The sequence below is a fragment of the Notolabrus celidotus genome, chromosome 1 (assembly GCF_009762535.1).
Source record: "Notolabrus celidotus isolate fNotCel1 chromosome 1, fNotCel1.pri, whole genome shotgun sequence".
Taxonomy (NCBI): domain Eukaryota; kingdom Metazoa; phylum Chordata; class Actinopteri; order Labriformes; family Labridae; genus Notolabrus; species Notolabrus celidotus.
In genome coordinates, this window is record NC_048272.1 from 29,046,918 (window position 1) to 29,064,442 (window position 17,525).

The window sequence follows — 17,525 nt, forward strand, 5'->3', positions numbered from 1 at the left end:
AGAGACGTCGACCAAACAGACACGAAGCAACCACAAAACTCAACATGGTACGAGCTTAGGTACTGTTTCAGGACTGTTTGAGGGAAAAGAAAACTACAACAGAAACTTTACAGGTAAAAGACGACCTCAGGTGCTGTTGTGATTTTCTGCAGCTGTTGAAAATGTCAATGGAAATTTTTTTTTTAACTTTACTGTGAATAAAAATGTTACATTTAATGAGATTTATAACAGTAAAGGCTGATTTATACTTCTGCGTCGCCCCTACGCAACAGGGGCTGATGCGGACATAAGCACCACATACTTGTGCATCAATGTGTCCGTGTCGCACAGCAATTCTCCCCCACGAAATGCTTGAGGGCAGTGCGGTCTCTCTTGTAGTCCGGTCACCTGCTTCCGACCCCACTACGATCTCTGTTTACTTTTCCACAGCGATTCAGAGCGTGTTAGTTTAATCTACAGCTGATACATGTTGCTGTTTATCATACAGACATGATTACATGAAGAATAGAGAGGAGAAGATGAAATACACGGCCGATGTGCGGCAGATGAATGGGGGTCCCGGAAGTGCTGTAAATGCGGGAAATACAATGCTGCTAAGCGGACCAATCACAGGGCTTGCGGTCTGTGTGGATTCTACAAGTAGTTACATTTTTGAGGAGGTGCACGTCAGCTACGTGTGTAGGCCTCTGCGTAGGTACGGGAGCTACACGGACCCCCGGTGTAGGCTATGCCGTCGATTCAACGCATAAGTATAAATCAACCTTAAGCAGGCTAATGTTAAGACTTTGACATGAATAAAACCTTGTCCACTTCAATGTTAATTTGACACGCATGTTTGGCTGATAATGCCATGGAAGCACTACCAATCATCAAATCTGAGGGACTATTTTTTAAGCGTCATAGATAATAATTTATAAATGAATACAATTATCTTTAGATCAACAACCAGTTTCTCTCTTGGTAGCTGGGTAATAAGCAGAATATTGCGGTGCCCATCTGCTCACCATACATTATCCCTTACATAACAAGAACAAACCAGATGTGTGTTTGTTTATCAGCATCATTTTTTCAACCTGCTTTTGAAGTAGGTCTGATAAACCTCTTGCATTTATCACAGAATGACTGACAAGGTAAGCCGCTAGAAGGTAGTTCCCAACTCTGCTGCCGTTACCTGGATTGCAGGACAGGACAACGTTTTGCCACAATGTTTACGAATTTAGAATGCAAATGGAAACCGATGGTTTTTCCTCAGCGTCAACAGACAGAGGTGAAATGTGCCAAGGCTCCTTTCTGTAGATTGATTTGATATGACGTGTATGATCTGGTTGTCCCTAGTGTTGCTATTCATAATCAACTAACATTGTTATTGGGTTTGACCAATGAGAATAAAGTGTTCCACACAGCTGACGGATTAATCAGCTAGGTAATAATATCAAATTGAATTCTGCCCAATCTCATAAAAACACAAAACCAAATGCTGCCTTAACATTACACAGTGATGACAAATCAATAGAATGTGTTACCTCAAACAAGACCAAACTTAAGGAATGTAAAGAGATTTAGTGTCAGCTGGATCAAAAGATTCCTTCCCCTCGTACAATTTCAAACTGTGTTGTTAAATGACTGCTGCTCTTTGAATACAGTTAAAACACACATGCACTGTGAGAGCTCTTTCTGGACACATTTGGTATTACCAAGGGTTGCCAGTAACTCCATTTTGGCCATTCTCACATGCCGCTCACAAGCCAACTGGACAGTATGATAACCTATGGGGTTTACACTGTTCAAGATAGGGTCCATATTGTTTCAAAAACATCACAGAGGAATAATCCTAACTGTTTCAGTTGGGTTAGTTTGAGTTTCAAAAGAGGAGAAAGTGACAGGAACTAAAATAATTGCACTTTTCTCCAATATCATTCATTTACTTAACAGCCATACTAATTTGTGACATAAAGGGATAATCTATTAATAGTACATTAAGTGAAACTTAATATTGATGTTCCAATTCCTATCCAATCTGTAATTTCTGCAAACGTTTTTCATATTTCATTTTGATTCTTTTAATTAACTTGCAAGTTCTTCGTTGTTGAACTGTTGTTTTCATTTTACAGTGCCTTAGCTGAAATTTTGAAATAATTTGTTAGGTCTATAAATATTAAATCAATTAGGTAACCTGTTATCTAAGCACTGCTGTCAGGTGAACATTCTAAACCTAGTCTGGTTTGAAAGCAAATATGCCACAAGACCGTTCAAACATACACTGAATCCCCCTGGGGATAAAGTATTATCTTCCCTCTGTGTTTGCCTGACAACTGTCACATCTAAGCTCTGAACAGCGACCCCATCTCAGCTTTCTTGCCAACCCCTTACACTGTGATACTAAACACTGTCCTCATGTTTTTCATTTCTGCCAAGTGAGTGACTGGTTAATGTCAGACCTCAAGTAGTTGTCATGAATTGGCACGCATCCTGCGACCAGTCCAGCTGCATGACGTGTGTTGCTGTTACATAAGGTACAGTGCAGCAGGGAAAATGTATGTAATACTATATCTTTTTAATATTTCAAATGAATCAGCCAAGCCTCTTAGCAGCACAATATAATCCCAACAAAGGCTGGGCAATATATCAAGTTTTTAAGATATATCAATAGATTTACAAATGAGAAATAGGGTAAGACAATATTGTTTATATCAGCAAAGTTATGTTCCATTTCAATAACGTTATACGTTTCTTCCTTAGAGCAGTCAGTTTATATATTTATTTTGTCACCTTCTGTTCCTCTTCACCCTGACCTGCCTTTCTCCCTCTGAGCAAAACTGAAACTTAAAAACCAGACTTTACCCTGCTCACTCACAACAACAAGTCCTGTATGTAGTAACAACATTGAGACAGATAAGGGTGGGAGCAATGCTACAGGAAGGGGACTGGAAAACTGAAAAATGCTGGTTCAATAATCTGGAGATGGTTTGGGTTTAAAAGTTCAGATGAGCAGTAGAATAGTGTATTTATAGAGAATGTTGAAAACAGGCTACAATATAAAAGTTTGAGCATAATGAATCTCCTCCACCATTTACAGCAACACCATAAATTGCAATACAAAGAGTGCTGCAGCCCAGAACGTGAAGCCTTCACAGCCTTCTGCTCCAAAACAATCCACACTGCAAGCTTCAGTTACCTGTGCTGAGTATCAAAAAAGGGGCTTAAGTTGGGCTGTATGATAAATCAATTTAATTCATTAATTCACATTTTTTGTTTCAGGCGATTTAAAAAAAAGAAAATCTAGATTTTCTCCGTAACCACCTTCGTTTTCAAGGATGTTTATTCGAGAAAAGACACTTTTTTTTCCAGGAGGTACTTTTATTTTTCCTTTTTCAAGTAGTTTTGGTTCATGGTGCTTAATGTCACAATCAAAGAAATGATTATTATCATGAGATGGAAAATTAAGTCTCTTTAAGTTGTACTGTAGCTTCGTTTCAAGCTAGACATCTAGATGAAAGTTACACTGCTTTTATTACTATTTTCAGGGGAAAAACACAAAATCGATTACAATCATAAATTGAGTTTTTAGTAAAAAAATCAGGGATTTTATTTCTAGGCCATATCGCCCAGCCCTAGGCTTACGACATGCAGCTGCTAACAACCATTGACAAAGGTACCAGTAACACAGTTGCAATTACTTTGCAAGAAATGTACTTCCAAAAATGTAAACTGAAGTCAGAGAGAGCCTTGCTGCACAGCCCGCAAGAGTGTCTCACTTAGCGCTGACTACTGATATGTGATCCAGCAGGACCTGTGAACCACCTATGAGTATGAAAGCACATTTTATGAAAGACTGGAAGATGAAAAGTGCCCTGTCTCCAATCCAGCTATTTTCCCCAAGATCCCACTGGGATGCCCTTACTAGCTGGATGCTCAGCCCTATGGGACTGGTTGCCATAACAACCAACAACGGGCGTAATCTTTTGAGAGCGGTCCAACCCAACACGTGGCAGAGGTTGCAGAGTTTTGGTCTCACACCTCATTTGGCCATTGAGTGCAGTGTTGAATGAGTTAATTGAAAAATATGTAGATAGCAGGACAGCCACCAGGAGGCAGGTCAGGGTTAGGTGTCTTGCCCAAGGGCACATCAGCATGTGGGCAGCAGGACCGGGGATCGAACCCCTGAGCCAGGACCTTCTGATTGAGGGATGACAGACTCTGCCACTGAGCCACGGCCACCCCATGACTAAAAAGATTGCTTACAGTAAACCACTTACAGTCATATGCTTATCCAACACAAAATGATCTATTTGAAATCTTAAGGCTGAATAGGGAAATCCAGAATAGGGAAACCCATCTGTTTCTGAAGTGCTGTTTGGAGGGCAATCGTCGGTGGGAGCCATATTGGAAATGTTGATGGCAACCTAACTTCTGACGAGCTAGTGTGAGGTAAAGAGGCGGGACTTTAGCCTCCTAGCCAACAGCTACAGTGTTCCCGCCTGTCAGTCAAGTCAATCATGTCCTTAATTGGGTAAAACTCGTAATCTTAATATCTTCTGAACTGTCGTATAAAAAAATTCACCCCCATACGATGTGTGCCAATAGAGAAACTAGCCTCTTCTTCATGTCGAAGCCGTTTTTTGAACCAGGCTGTAAACATGTTTTTTATTGCTGTAAAGATCCTCTTCTTATGAATTGGTGTGTATGTGGTTTCCAGTGTTTGTGCAGTCAGCCTCAAGCGGACGCTCAATGAACTGCAGTTTATAACACTTCCACATGGGCTTCATATTTTGAGACTTGAGGTTGCCGCTTGGATATATCATATAGCATACAACATTATTTTACTGAACTACCTGTGAAAATATTCCCCTTTCATTGTAACACCACACTACAATTGTGTTCCATGTCATTGCTAAAAGCCAAGTATTTCTCCGCAGCTCTGCATCCTACTCACAGAGCTCACAGCGGCCTGTCTGAATAAACAAGCTGGATGCTCTGTTATGGTCCACAGGGCAAGTGGTAATGACTTCTTCCCCCTCCTACAGGCTTGTCCTCCTCTCTCTCAATCCAAGCTGCAATTATGGAGGTGACTGCAGCTGCATGATTTTGTTCTTTATCACGTGGAGGCTGGGTAGCATCTGGAAACTACTCTGTGTGTGGGTATTGGTCTCGGTTGGGTTTTGGTTTCCAGTATTAGCCCTGTAAAACAGCAGCTAACATAATACTACATTGCTGATTAAAATAGTGGCACCCATTCAGCCGCAGTTTCTTTTGTCTACGATACCACGCCCAAAGATACACCCACTATAAATTCACTTTATATTCAACCAAAACAAAACTGACGTATTAAGGCAAGATTCGAAAAATGATAAATCGAGCACAATCCAACAGGAAATGACTGTGGGGGGTTGTGAGACTCAGAGCATCACATATTCACAGAAGTCTCCAGAGTTTCTCTTTACTATGCCTCTATCCCCTCTGGCACTAAACCTTTGAAACACTCACTCAGGGGTTTAAGCGTTGAACACTATCGATCACTGAGGATCTGAGGCCGTGGGGTATGTCTGCTGCTTGAGCATGCTTGATTTTTCACAGACTTGAAACCATGTACCTTTCTATTTGTGCCTGAGAGGGTAATAATAGCAACTCAGACCCTTTCAGACCCCTCTTTATTTACCTTACACACACACTCAGGGTGTAGTGAGTCTCTTTCTGACAATTACCATCCAGGCTTTCAAACATCCTCTCAACATTATGGTCTCACAGCTCTCCTGGAGGGTTGGTGTGTGTGAGAGTGCACATGATCAGCGAAGTGTGTTTAAGAGGAAAATAGGAAGAAATTGTGAGTGATCACAAGAGATGTACGGGTGGGGAAATGGAGATGCATGTAAGCAGCATGATTACAAAGAATAACCAGCCTCCATCTCTCCTCCTAAAACCGTGTAGGTCAGCTAGCAGCAGAACAGACAGAAAGCAGGCGTTGCTTTGTTCTAATTTTCATTTTCTCAGCCTCATCGCAATTTCACCCGAGTCTGCTGAGAGAAAAGCTAGGATGAGGAGGAGGAGGAGGAGGAGGAGGAGGGAGCAAACAAAAACAAAAAAGAGCTGGCGGTGAGGGGGGTGGGGGTGGGATAGGGGTGTAGATCTGGTGTAACAGGGAATAGATCTGTTGCACTCAAGGCTACCTCCACTGCCCGAGGTTGTGGTTGAACTCACCAGGAGGCAGGTCACCTGTTTAGATCTGGTAGCAGATTTACATCATCCCATCTGTGCAGCTGCACAAAGTGTTTTGATTTGAGCATAAATAAGGAAATCTATATTGGGATAATAAGGAGAGGCTTAACAATCACTTCATATATTCTACACACTTTGCAGGTGAAAACCCATAAACAGAGATTTAAAGGTTGTGAAGACAATTTTTCAAACTAACGGTTTGGCTGAAGTAATTAGATCTGCTGCAAATGGACTCTAGGAGCAGAAAGCATCTGATCACACTAAGAGAGTTCCGATTAACAATACACACTGGGATAGAAAAGTGCATCCTTTCAGACAAAGTCCCCTCAGACATATTTGAAGAGTTGTATTATGGCACACATGTCAGAAAAGGAATAAACTGACCATTAAATTAAACAATAATGACTGTTCCAACCCAAGTTAAAGAAACTTTTATTATTTTAGTAATGAAAAATACAGCTCCCTCAACATTTTTCCCAGTATTGGAAAATGTGTCAAACACAATTTTAGATGTTTCTAAATTATCAGCTCAACTTTATCTCATTATTGTTACAATTATACCCAACTCCTCTGCGTTTCTGTGTATTTTATGGATGCAATTCACTCTGAGAATCTCTGACTGGTTCGTGTACAAAGGCAAAGATTTATTTTGAGTGAGTGTGGTTCTACAAAGGTAACAGGGAGATTATTTTGGGTGAACATTGGGTAGACAGAGAACAGGACCTTGAAAGCATTCAAACTGGTTTTGGATACTCTTGATTGATGTTGATTTATATGTCCTGTCCTGTTACTTAATACACTACATGTCTGTGAAGGATCTCAGTCATCCAGGTCATGGTAATTAATAGCTTCATCCGAAAACCAACTGGACTTGGTAGAAACTTGGTCTTCAAGAATTTATACCAAGTCCAGTTGACTTTTCGGATCAAGCTTTGAGTTAAGACACTACAGACTTTGATCAGTTTTAAACCTAGCTGGAGTTGATGCTAATGCTAATAATCAAACACATACTGTATATAATACTGCAACTTCTAGGAGTGTGTTACATTGCAATATGGATTTTAATAGAAGATGTTGACATTTTCAATGTCAGTACAATTCTAAGTGATACAGACAGGCTCAGCACTCCAACTTCACTTTGCTCTAGTATTTTGATGGTATAACATGTAGGGATAATTGACTAATCAGTATGTTAAGACATGTCAAATAAAAAGCTCTAGAACATGTTTTGCTACCAAGTTAGTGTGTTTTATAGGGCTTGAACATACTGTGTCGAAATGGTTATCATCATTTGAAAAGCGTGAGGGTCATTCTTAGCATTAAAAGGGACAGTTGTGTCTTTGTGACAGCTCTAACACATAGACTTTCAAAGTTGATTTTTACTGCAGAAATTGTTAGTGAAGAGTGTATCCCAACATAAAGCCTTGTTTGCCATCTGTCTAGCTTTTCATTGTCTTCCTTTGAACAGCTGTCTTTGCCATGGTTGAAAGATAGGATTTCACCGAGCTAATGTTTTACCATATTTGTTTAAGTTGTTGTTGCAACGGAATCAATCCCGCACTGTAGAATTTGTATTAAATTTGACACTACCATTTCCCCAGGAAAAGGCCTTTTATCAAGACAGTGCTTACATCAACAGCCTCTGATACACATGTGAATTCTACGATGTGTTTGTTTTTTTAAGTTATTCATAGACAGGTGGATTTGAGAATTTGATTTCATCATTTTCAATACCAATACATTCCCTCAGGAGCAAAAAAAGTATCTAGTATCTTTGTCAAATAAAGGTCTATGCATGTTTTATTTCTTGGAAGAAAGAAATGTAAATTTGAAACCCACAATGAGTGCAGGGTCTTTCACAATGCCTTTGTTTTACTCATGAGGCAAAGAGCCAGCCTCTTCATTTTAATTCTCTCCTTCATTTTATTCTTATTTCTCAGAGGTTCCTGTCTGACCAGCAAGTCAAAGCCTGCTGCCGTGGACCTGCCTGACTCCAACTGCTGCAAATATTAATATCAGTCCCTCTTGGATCATCATCGTTAAAATGCCAATGTTAATTTTAAAACAGCTTGACTCCAACTGCTATAATGGATATTATCATCCCCCATCAGTGTTATTGCAAATGCTGGTATTAGACCTTGATTCAACTGCAATTACAATTATTATTGGCACTAACCACGAGTCTGTATGAGCTGTTGTTGTTATTGTCTACCTCTATCCATCTCTCTCTTTCTGCATCTCCCTCTATCCCCATTCCAATCCAAACACAGTCTAAGCAGATGACTGTTCAACGTGAGTCTGGTTCTGCTTGAGGTTTCTGCCTGCTGAAAGGAAGTTTTTTCTTGTGACTATAACTTGCTAAATGATGCCAAGTGCTCTGCTCAGGGTGGATATAGATTTTCTATCTTTGTAAACAAGGAGATTTGGTCTCGACCTGCTCTTTTTGTAAAGGGATTTGAGATAACATGTTATAAATTGGTGCTATATAAATAAAGATTGATGTACATTCATAGATTGACATGGAACACAGAAAAAGATAAAGTGTCTCTTCACTACTAAATGATTGATGTGGTCAATGAGGAACAGAGTCCTGTTGATGCAACTTAAGTCAAAACTAGGCATGCAGGTATTATATTAAAGTTTGCTAAAGTTATTAAGGACATTTACAACAAAAGGGGGAGCATTCAGACAGCTGGACTTGAATTCACTAGAAATACTCATCAAACAAGGACCCAGCTTTTTCACTTAGACATCCCCTTAGCATTGGGGCCAGTGTAAATTGATTTCACTGCAAAGCCTGTAGATTAGTGTTGACCCACAAAACCATTAACTAGAAATCAGTCCACTCCCTGACCCCAAATAATGCCTGAAGCCACAAGCCTGTTTGCATAAAAAGCCAATAACCCACCACATCCATGTTTCCCAAATTTGATAACAGTCAAGCACTTCTTGATCTGCTGATTTTACTTATATTTTGTTGATTTTCTGTAAAATATATGTGAGAATATGTAACAACCAGGAGAATAATTGAAAAGTGTACTCTCATGAATGAAAAGCAGAATTCACTAATGATAAAATAATCTGTTTCTCAATTTTAAACAACTTCTTGTGCTTCTTCGCCTTATTCAATAACATACTCCCTGGTGAAGGCTTTTGTTTCAGTGGTCACCGTTTACAGTTTGACACTTATCTTAACTTAAGAACAGAGCTAGAGTTTACAAATGAAATGTAAGACCAGATTGTTTACTGCGTTCATATATAAGTAACATTTATGTAGAGAATAATCAGAAGTCAGATGATGGCAGACATATTCTGAGATTTCTAATATTGATCCAATGCATTCAGTATGCCTTCCCTCCAAAGATTATTTCCTGAATGCAACTGAAGTCTGCTCAGAAACAACTGATTAATAATACTTAAAATACAAACTAAACATAAACTGCAACCAGCTCACCTATGAAAATAAAAATGTGTCTCATAACTGGAGTAAATGTGAGCAGCATGGGCTCTGAAATATATTCACAGTATAAAAGAAGACTTAGCTCTCCAATCAATTCAATTTGAATGTATAATAGGATAGCCCCTTGAGATGAAAAATCTCATTTAAAGGGTGTCCAAACACAAATGAGCTCTAAAGTTTGAAAAACAAAACAACTACAAACCAGTCAAGCAGGAACCCGTTTTTTTCTACCAGAAGTGTGAATTGTGTGAGCCTGTGTGACACCAGTATCATGTAGCTCAGATTACAAATGCCAATTTCTGGCCAGACACTAAAATAAAGATGTGTGAGAAAGAAAAAGAAAAATGCTGATGAACAACTTTTAACACAAACAAAGTGTTTGAGGGGAGGTGGGAACGCATCAGCAGCACATTTCACACTTCCCAGGTTGACTGGACCGGCTTGTCAGTTGTGTTTAGCCTTTCAAAGACCTCCATATATGGATATATGGATATGTTTGTAGATGGGTCCTAATTGGCAAATAACTCCTATCTGTGCCATGCCATGCCATGCTGTGGAATATTCTATGGCGGTTAATAGCTTTATTGAGTTGGAAGCACTGACCCCCCCCAGCAGCTGAATATCCTGGACTAAAGTCAACACAAAGCAGTGCTGCCTATGCAGTTTTTCTGTGTGTCAGAAAGAAAGAGACAGCACATGTTGCCGCTATGAGACACATATTGAACATTGTCCTGTCTTTGTTTTGTTCCACTTGTGCACCTTATGTTTCTGTGTTTCCTCATACCAGATCTGCTCTGTCACATATTATGAACTGCCCTAAAAATATATTTAATAACATTTTACACGTTTAATGCATAATGTGTGTTTGTGAAGCTCTGCATGAAACTACTCATCCTGTTCCCACCAACCCAAAGCACTAGGCCTGTTTTTTGGTCTGCTGTGACACAAAACCCGTACAGGATATCATATGCCTTCCATGCAGGCCTGCCCATTGTTTGTTTTGTCCAGGAAACAGGATATTCACACAGAGGAAAGCAGACCAGCTGACCACAGTCTGGAGCCAGCAAAGACAGAGGTAGAGATTCCTTTAACTAAACAAAAAAATAACTTCTGTATCAAAAATCAAAATGATGTCCACAATCTACTGTTATTGTCTTCCAGCTGTCTAAGTAACACTCACGACACATAAATAAGTTACTCAGTGGCATATCACTTTTGTTTAGAAACCAACTGATCCACACTAAGTTGAGTATTCAGCAGAGGTAAAACACATCCAGACCTGTAGGCCATGTGAGTTCACAGGAGGTGTGGATTTATTTACACCTAAGCAGAACAGCTTAACAAACGTGATTTGGATGGATACAGTGAGCGTTCCTTCGTAAAACAGATGTTTCTTAGAGAAAACAGTGCATATGATACCACATTTAAAGCTAAAGTTTATCATAGACCTACATAAAAGCGAAGTTCACGAGATATAAATAATGTAACATAGATTATCCAACCACCGGCTCTGCGTAAAGCGCGTCACTGATACAAAAATCGAACATCTTTCTTGGATTAAACAAAATGACGTAAAAGTGTAAACTTTGCAAGTTTGCGTAAAAACAAAACGTGTCTCACCTTGTGTCTTTTGCAGAGATCTGATCGCTGCCACTTATTGTCTGTGCCACAATAAGCGTCTCAGCCGGCCGGCACCGCTCAATCAAATAAATCTACCTCTTTCTTTTAGAAAAACAAAAACTGACCAGACTTTCCAAACATGAGAGTTGTGAGGATGATGGAGAGGTCATGAGAAACCAGGCAATAAAATCCAGGAGTGGACACGGATGTCTGTTCGGTATAATAACCTTACCTCCAACCGTCCACAAAGACAGTCCCATCTATTAACACTCCCCGCCTCCTCCTCCTCCTCCTCCTCTCCACTACCTCACAGGATGGGACACAACAATCTCCTCGTGCACTGCCACAGCGCGAGCGTCTGGTTGGAAACGGAGCAGCGCCCTCTTCTGTGTAAACGTTCAATTACAATTAAAAGACTTAAAATTGAACGACCATTCATTTGTGTTTCTTTGTTTTTGTTTTTGTGTCTAGTTTATGTAGACGTTTTAATTCGTACATTACGATAAGATAAGATAAACTTTTATTCGTCCCACAGCGGGGAAATGTACAGGGTAGTTGCAGAAAAGCGGATAGTGCAAACAATAATAGCAAGTTTATAAATATTAAATATTAAATTCTAAGTAATTAAAAGTAAATAAATCTATTCTATGAAAAATATGTACAGGGATAAGCATATAATATAATACAAGTTAATTTGAAATATATCTACACAACATATTAATTACAAATGTATATGATAGAGGCGTCTTTCATTGATAAATTAGTAATACGTGTAAATGTAACCTTAATGTGATTAACACACTAGCTACATTTCACCTGTTTTTATATAGGTTATCTAATATCAGAAAAATATCAATTTAGACATATATTTTGGTAATTTTTTGTTATAACTTATGAACACTTGTAGTGCAATTGCAGAACAACAGGACATTCCTCCATGCACACGTTGTTCGTCTATTATCCATTTGACTCCCTTTATCATTACACATCAGCTTTGCAGTATTCTCAAATACCTCTACGCTACGTGAGCACCATAGCTCCTCTGAGGCACCTCTGGGTGATCCTGTCATGAGTGAGCCCATATTTTTTCTAATCTTAATAAAGTCTCATTTGGTTTTTGTATGAGTAAAAATTCAGTCTGATGAGGAGATTTGATTTGGAAAACGGTGCAATATCAGCCATACACACAACCAGGCACAGACGGGATATGCAGCAGCTTTTCCCGTGTTTCTCATGAAATCTAAGGTTGCTTGAGAACTCTTTCTGAGTCTAGCTGGCTATGCAAACACAAGACCTCCGATGACATAGTTTTAACAAAACAGACTCAACTAAGTTTATTTGTCTGTTTATTTTATTTCAATGCCTCTATGTTTACACAATGTTAACATGACATCCAAACATGTCAAAAGGCATTGAGATACTGCCCAGCAAGGCGGGATATTTACGCCCCTGTTATGCCTCCTCTGCAATGTGTAAGACACATAACAGTGGCATAATAGTGGGGCAACGTCTCTCTCCTCTGATGCTCCCTTGTAGGTGGTAACAAAAGAAGAATTGGGGAAAGAAGGTGTCAATGTGTAGCGTCAGAGCCGGCAGGGCGGAATGGCTGTGCGTGTTTGTGCACATCTGAGTGTGTTTGTATGTAGTGCTTCTGCTGTGTGCTAATAAGGAGTAATAAGAGGCTAAAGTGTCATTTCTAAGACAGGAGGATGGCACTCATGGATATCACTCCTGTGAGGTGTGTTTAAATTTAACTCTGTTCTTAAATTCCACACATCTCCAAAAGACAAAAAAAGAAAGAAGAAGTATGACGAGACAGTTTTACAATAATGAACCACACAAGAGTATGCAGCTGAAAATTTTCAGAAGTACAGTCTTGGTCGAGACTCCGGAGCCCCCCCTGACCCAGACTTCGGAGCTGTCCCAGTGTTTACAGTGACCTTGGTAACTTGTAACATTCAGCCAAAGGTGCACATGGGAGTAGGCAAAAATACATGAACATTTTTCCCAAACAAGAACTGAAAGACAGTTCTGAGGAGTGTATTTTGACACTGAAATGAAAAACTAAACAAAGAGGCATTTGCGATGACAGCTATGTAACCTCTCCCTTTTCAAACGTTACTATTACTACAACAACTATAAGGTGCCTTTGGCTGAAAGTCGCCAGCTAACAGGGTCACACTTTGAACAAAAACACTGGTGCTTTTTTTTTCAGACCAAAACTACTTCTCCACTTCTGGGCCTCACCCTGGACCATGAAGATCTCTGTGAGGAGATCTAGAGGCTACAGAAACAAATGGACGAGATAGTCATCAGCAACAAGCTTGGCTGCCGTATTTTGATGAGGGCATTAGGTTTAACACTAGGTAAACTAGTCAAGCAAAAATGTCAACAGTGTTTTGTCAGATTTATTTAAGATTTTCTACCTTTTAACAGCTAGAATTTAATATTATGCCACTTCTATTCTGCCATAAAATCCTACTGTACTAAAAAGAAATACAACTATGATGCATTCATGTCTGAAAGTGTGCACACCTTTTAGATACCTAATGTATAAACATAACATAACATAAAAATACGTTCCAGCAAACAGCAAATAGCAATGTCTCTGCCATGACACCGCTGTTTTCTCTCAATAACAATCTGAAATCCTAACTAGAAGTGAAGATGCAGCCTTATGTGAAACACGGATGTGATGCATGCAAAGAGCCTATTGTACATTGGGAGCACCGGGACATTATCCAGTGGCCTGAGGGTCTATTTGGCCTGCAGTCAGTCTGAATGACAAGACTGAGTGAATAGACGTCTGTCAATGTATGGATCATCATATGTGAGTATGGTTTATTGTGCTCAGTCAGTTGCTGTACTGTAGATATGCTTCTTAGTGTTACACTCGATGTAAAAAGCAACTGACTATTCGCTGCTTGATATTGATATAACACAGGGAGGAAAAGGAGATTGGAGCAGTAAGGGAGATAATTAGGAGAAGGTGGGTCTTGGCACAGATGCAGTGAAATGTAACCAAATGTGTGACATTGTTTGCTGGTACAGGACCAGGTTAGTCTGCACACAGGGCTAGCCATTACCATGCTGATGACAATGTGACAAAACGGCCAATAGGCTACCTAGTTAGCACATCTCTCTGCAAAGGAGTCAAATCATAGCAAAAATGTATGATATTATTACACTTCACCCCTGCATACCACTTCTTATCTGCACATCATGAAGTATAATCTGACACTGCACAAATCAATATTCTTTACATCAATAGCAAATCAATTATACACTTATAAGCTTGTATACATATAAACAGCACAATGGATAGCGAAAACAAATTCTGAGACTCTACAGCTTCGAGGAAATGGGAAGGATATCAGAATGAGACTGTCCAGTTTATTTTACACCAATGGAACCGGGTGTCAGGGCAGCTACTGTAGGTGTTTAAGTGTGCAAACAGATGCAGGAAGGAACAATAAAAAGCAATTAAAAAGGGGGAAGCCCAGCTGCATAACCCGCACAATACTTTCTTTGAAATCTAAATGAGTCACCCTTGAGACAGCACCCATCCCCCTCCCCATTTAAAGGATTTCTGCAAGCCAGTGATTAGTCTAACCCTGGTGCCATGTGTGCCCATAGCCCCCTCCCTCGCCCCTCTACATGTACACATGCTCACTAATTCTTTGCCTGGCCTCTCTCCTATTAAGATTAGCCAACTCTCTATTGTTCTAAAGACACTTCATAATACAGCACTGAATTACTATTTTTATTTATTTTATTATTATTTGTAGAAAAATAGAAATGCAGAATCTTCTGTTATTGATTAACATTTTGATCATTTAAAAAGCAGAAATGTGCTGCTATGGTCACCAATAACAACAGCTGTTGCAAACAGTCCAAGTGATTGTTCACCTTTTTTGTGAAGAAGGAAGAAGCTATGAATTTTAAAGTACAGGGGGGTTATTTGCCTCATAGAACAAATGTTAACATGGAGAGGTCTACCCTCCTGAGAGCGGCCCCCAACTCACATACTGTCCCATAGTTAGTCATGGTCTTTTGTCAATGTGCATTCTGTCTTGTGATTCTTTAGTTGCAGATTGTCCCCACCCCCCTTCAGGATAGATTAACTCTAGCCCCCCTGCTATCAGCTTTGACCTTGATGGACTGGTAATGCCATGCTCTTTTGTGCTTTGACAGACATTCAATCCATGCTTCTCTTTAAATTTAACTTTATGCATTTGTGAATAGCTCGAAACAAACAAAAGATGGCTGACAAGTATCATGAACAATAAGTGAGCACTGACCCCTCCACCCTCTGTCATCCTCCCATCAGACCTCTAAGCAGGTCAGCTGTTGTCTTGTTGTACTCGTGCCACCAGTCCTTATTCTTCATGATAGCTTGGTCATTTTAGCATGTCTTCAGTAATTTTTTGGTCAGGGTAAGTACGTCTTTACTGCTCTCCATCATTCTGATGTAAAAACTGACCCTGTTCTTAAAAAAACTGAGGGCAGAAATATGTTCACATTTAACAGTTCCAGTTTCTTTGGGTGAATTCTGAAATAAGAGCTGACGGTCAAAACGTTTGTCATACAATCTAGTTAGAGTATTTTACATTCTTTTCTTGCTATCTGCAACATCTCCTTATGTTTAAGAACACTTTGTGGAATTATCTGCAACTTTAACAGACAGTTGTTGTGTATGTTGATCAAATGGTAATAATAAAAATAATAATAAAAAAAACCGACAACTATTATGTGTTATAACAAAGACAGCTACAATCTGCAAAAAAAAATAAATTAATTCATTGTCATATCTGTCAAAACAGGCATGTTCTCCAGTGATCAGCACACTGAAATGTTATTTTGTTCATTTATTATACCCCTATGTAAGAAAGATATGTTCTGTCTTCACATTCGTTTCATTCCTTTTAAAGCTCCAGTGAGAAGCTTTCAGCTGGTTATGTAATAGACTGTAACTAATACTGGTGCCTTTCTATGACCTACAAAGCAAACAAGACCATTTAAAGAGAGGTTTGATTATTTCTATATATTTATTTTAATGTCTGAAACCACTGTGGGGTAGGTGTCAGGGGAAGGGATTACCAGAACACTGCTAAAACAGCATTATTTTTCAAATATTCCAGGCAAAGATTCTTGATGGGTAATATATTTTCAGCCTGCTGAAAGACAGCAGGCTGGGTTTTTTATAGAAATATCCACTTTTTACATGGACAGGAAAAGATTAGCAAAGATCGTTTCGTCCACAGGGGCACCAAAATCAACTCAAACCAAAAGTTCCTCCCAGAAGCTTAATGAATAGGGCAAAGGTTTTTTCTCTTTTCAATGAGAATTTCAGCGTAGTTATTATGCTTTTTAAAAAAATGTTTTTTGTATTGACTATTACAAAAAAACTTAATATGATTTCAGTGAATTTTATATTTCAACTAATATGTTCAATATTGTGAGAAAACAATGCAGACTGGGCTGCTTGGAGCATAAAGGCTTAAGACAGCTTCACTCACTTTTCAGCCAGATGAGACAGTCAGTTTTATCCACAGAACTTGAAGGGTCTTGGTTGTTCATAGTTCACAGCGATGTCAGAGAGATATTTAGATGTTGCACCATTTAGGGCCTTAGATCAACATTAATATTGAAAAAAAAAATGTACTTGATGCCAGAATAACCTTTACAAAAAGAAAAAAAAACAGTTTTGTTATGTTCTAGCAGCATGGGGTTGCTGCAGTCTATTGAGATACTTAGATGCTTGTGTAACTTGGTCTTTGTAGCACATGTGGAAGCTATATTTATCCTTCAAAAAATAATTAGTATATTATTATATAAATCATGTCTATCAGTTGGCCTATTCTTCATCTCTGGACAAAAAAAAAATACATTTAATGTTATAATTTCATTGACTTGCATTTAATAGTCTTTTATTCAGAGTTTAAAAAGTGTTCAGGATGTTATTTGTGACAACGTATTTCTGTGATTTTCAGAACTGGTCATTTCTATCCTTCCCTATGTAGCCATACTAGACTTTGCCTGATAAAGCTGCTGAGAGGGCATTGAGTTTGTGTCCTCAAGTATCCTGAGCCTTCTCATGCCTTGGTGTCATTACCTCATTGCGCAGTGAGAGCTAAAAGGTTAACTGTAATACTAGGGAACTGCTATGTCTGTTTTTTTGTTTTTTTTTCGTGTGTAATCAAGTCTAATGAATGGACATTCCTTTTTGGCT

General features: G+C 39.1%; 1 protein-coding gene across 1 annotated transcript in view; it reads right to left on the bottom strand.

The window, feature by feature from the left end:
• Positions 1 to 11,514, bottom strand: part of frmd4ba (FERM domain containing 4Ba) — a 55,482-nt gene extending 43,968 nt beyond the window's left edge. The window contains 1 exon segment of the mRNA XM_034688144.1: positions 11,294 to 11,514. The gene's annotated coding sequence lies outside the window, so the exon portion shown is untranslated.
• Positions 11,515 to 17,525: the final 6,011 nt, after the last annotated feature.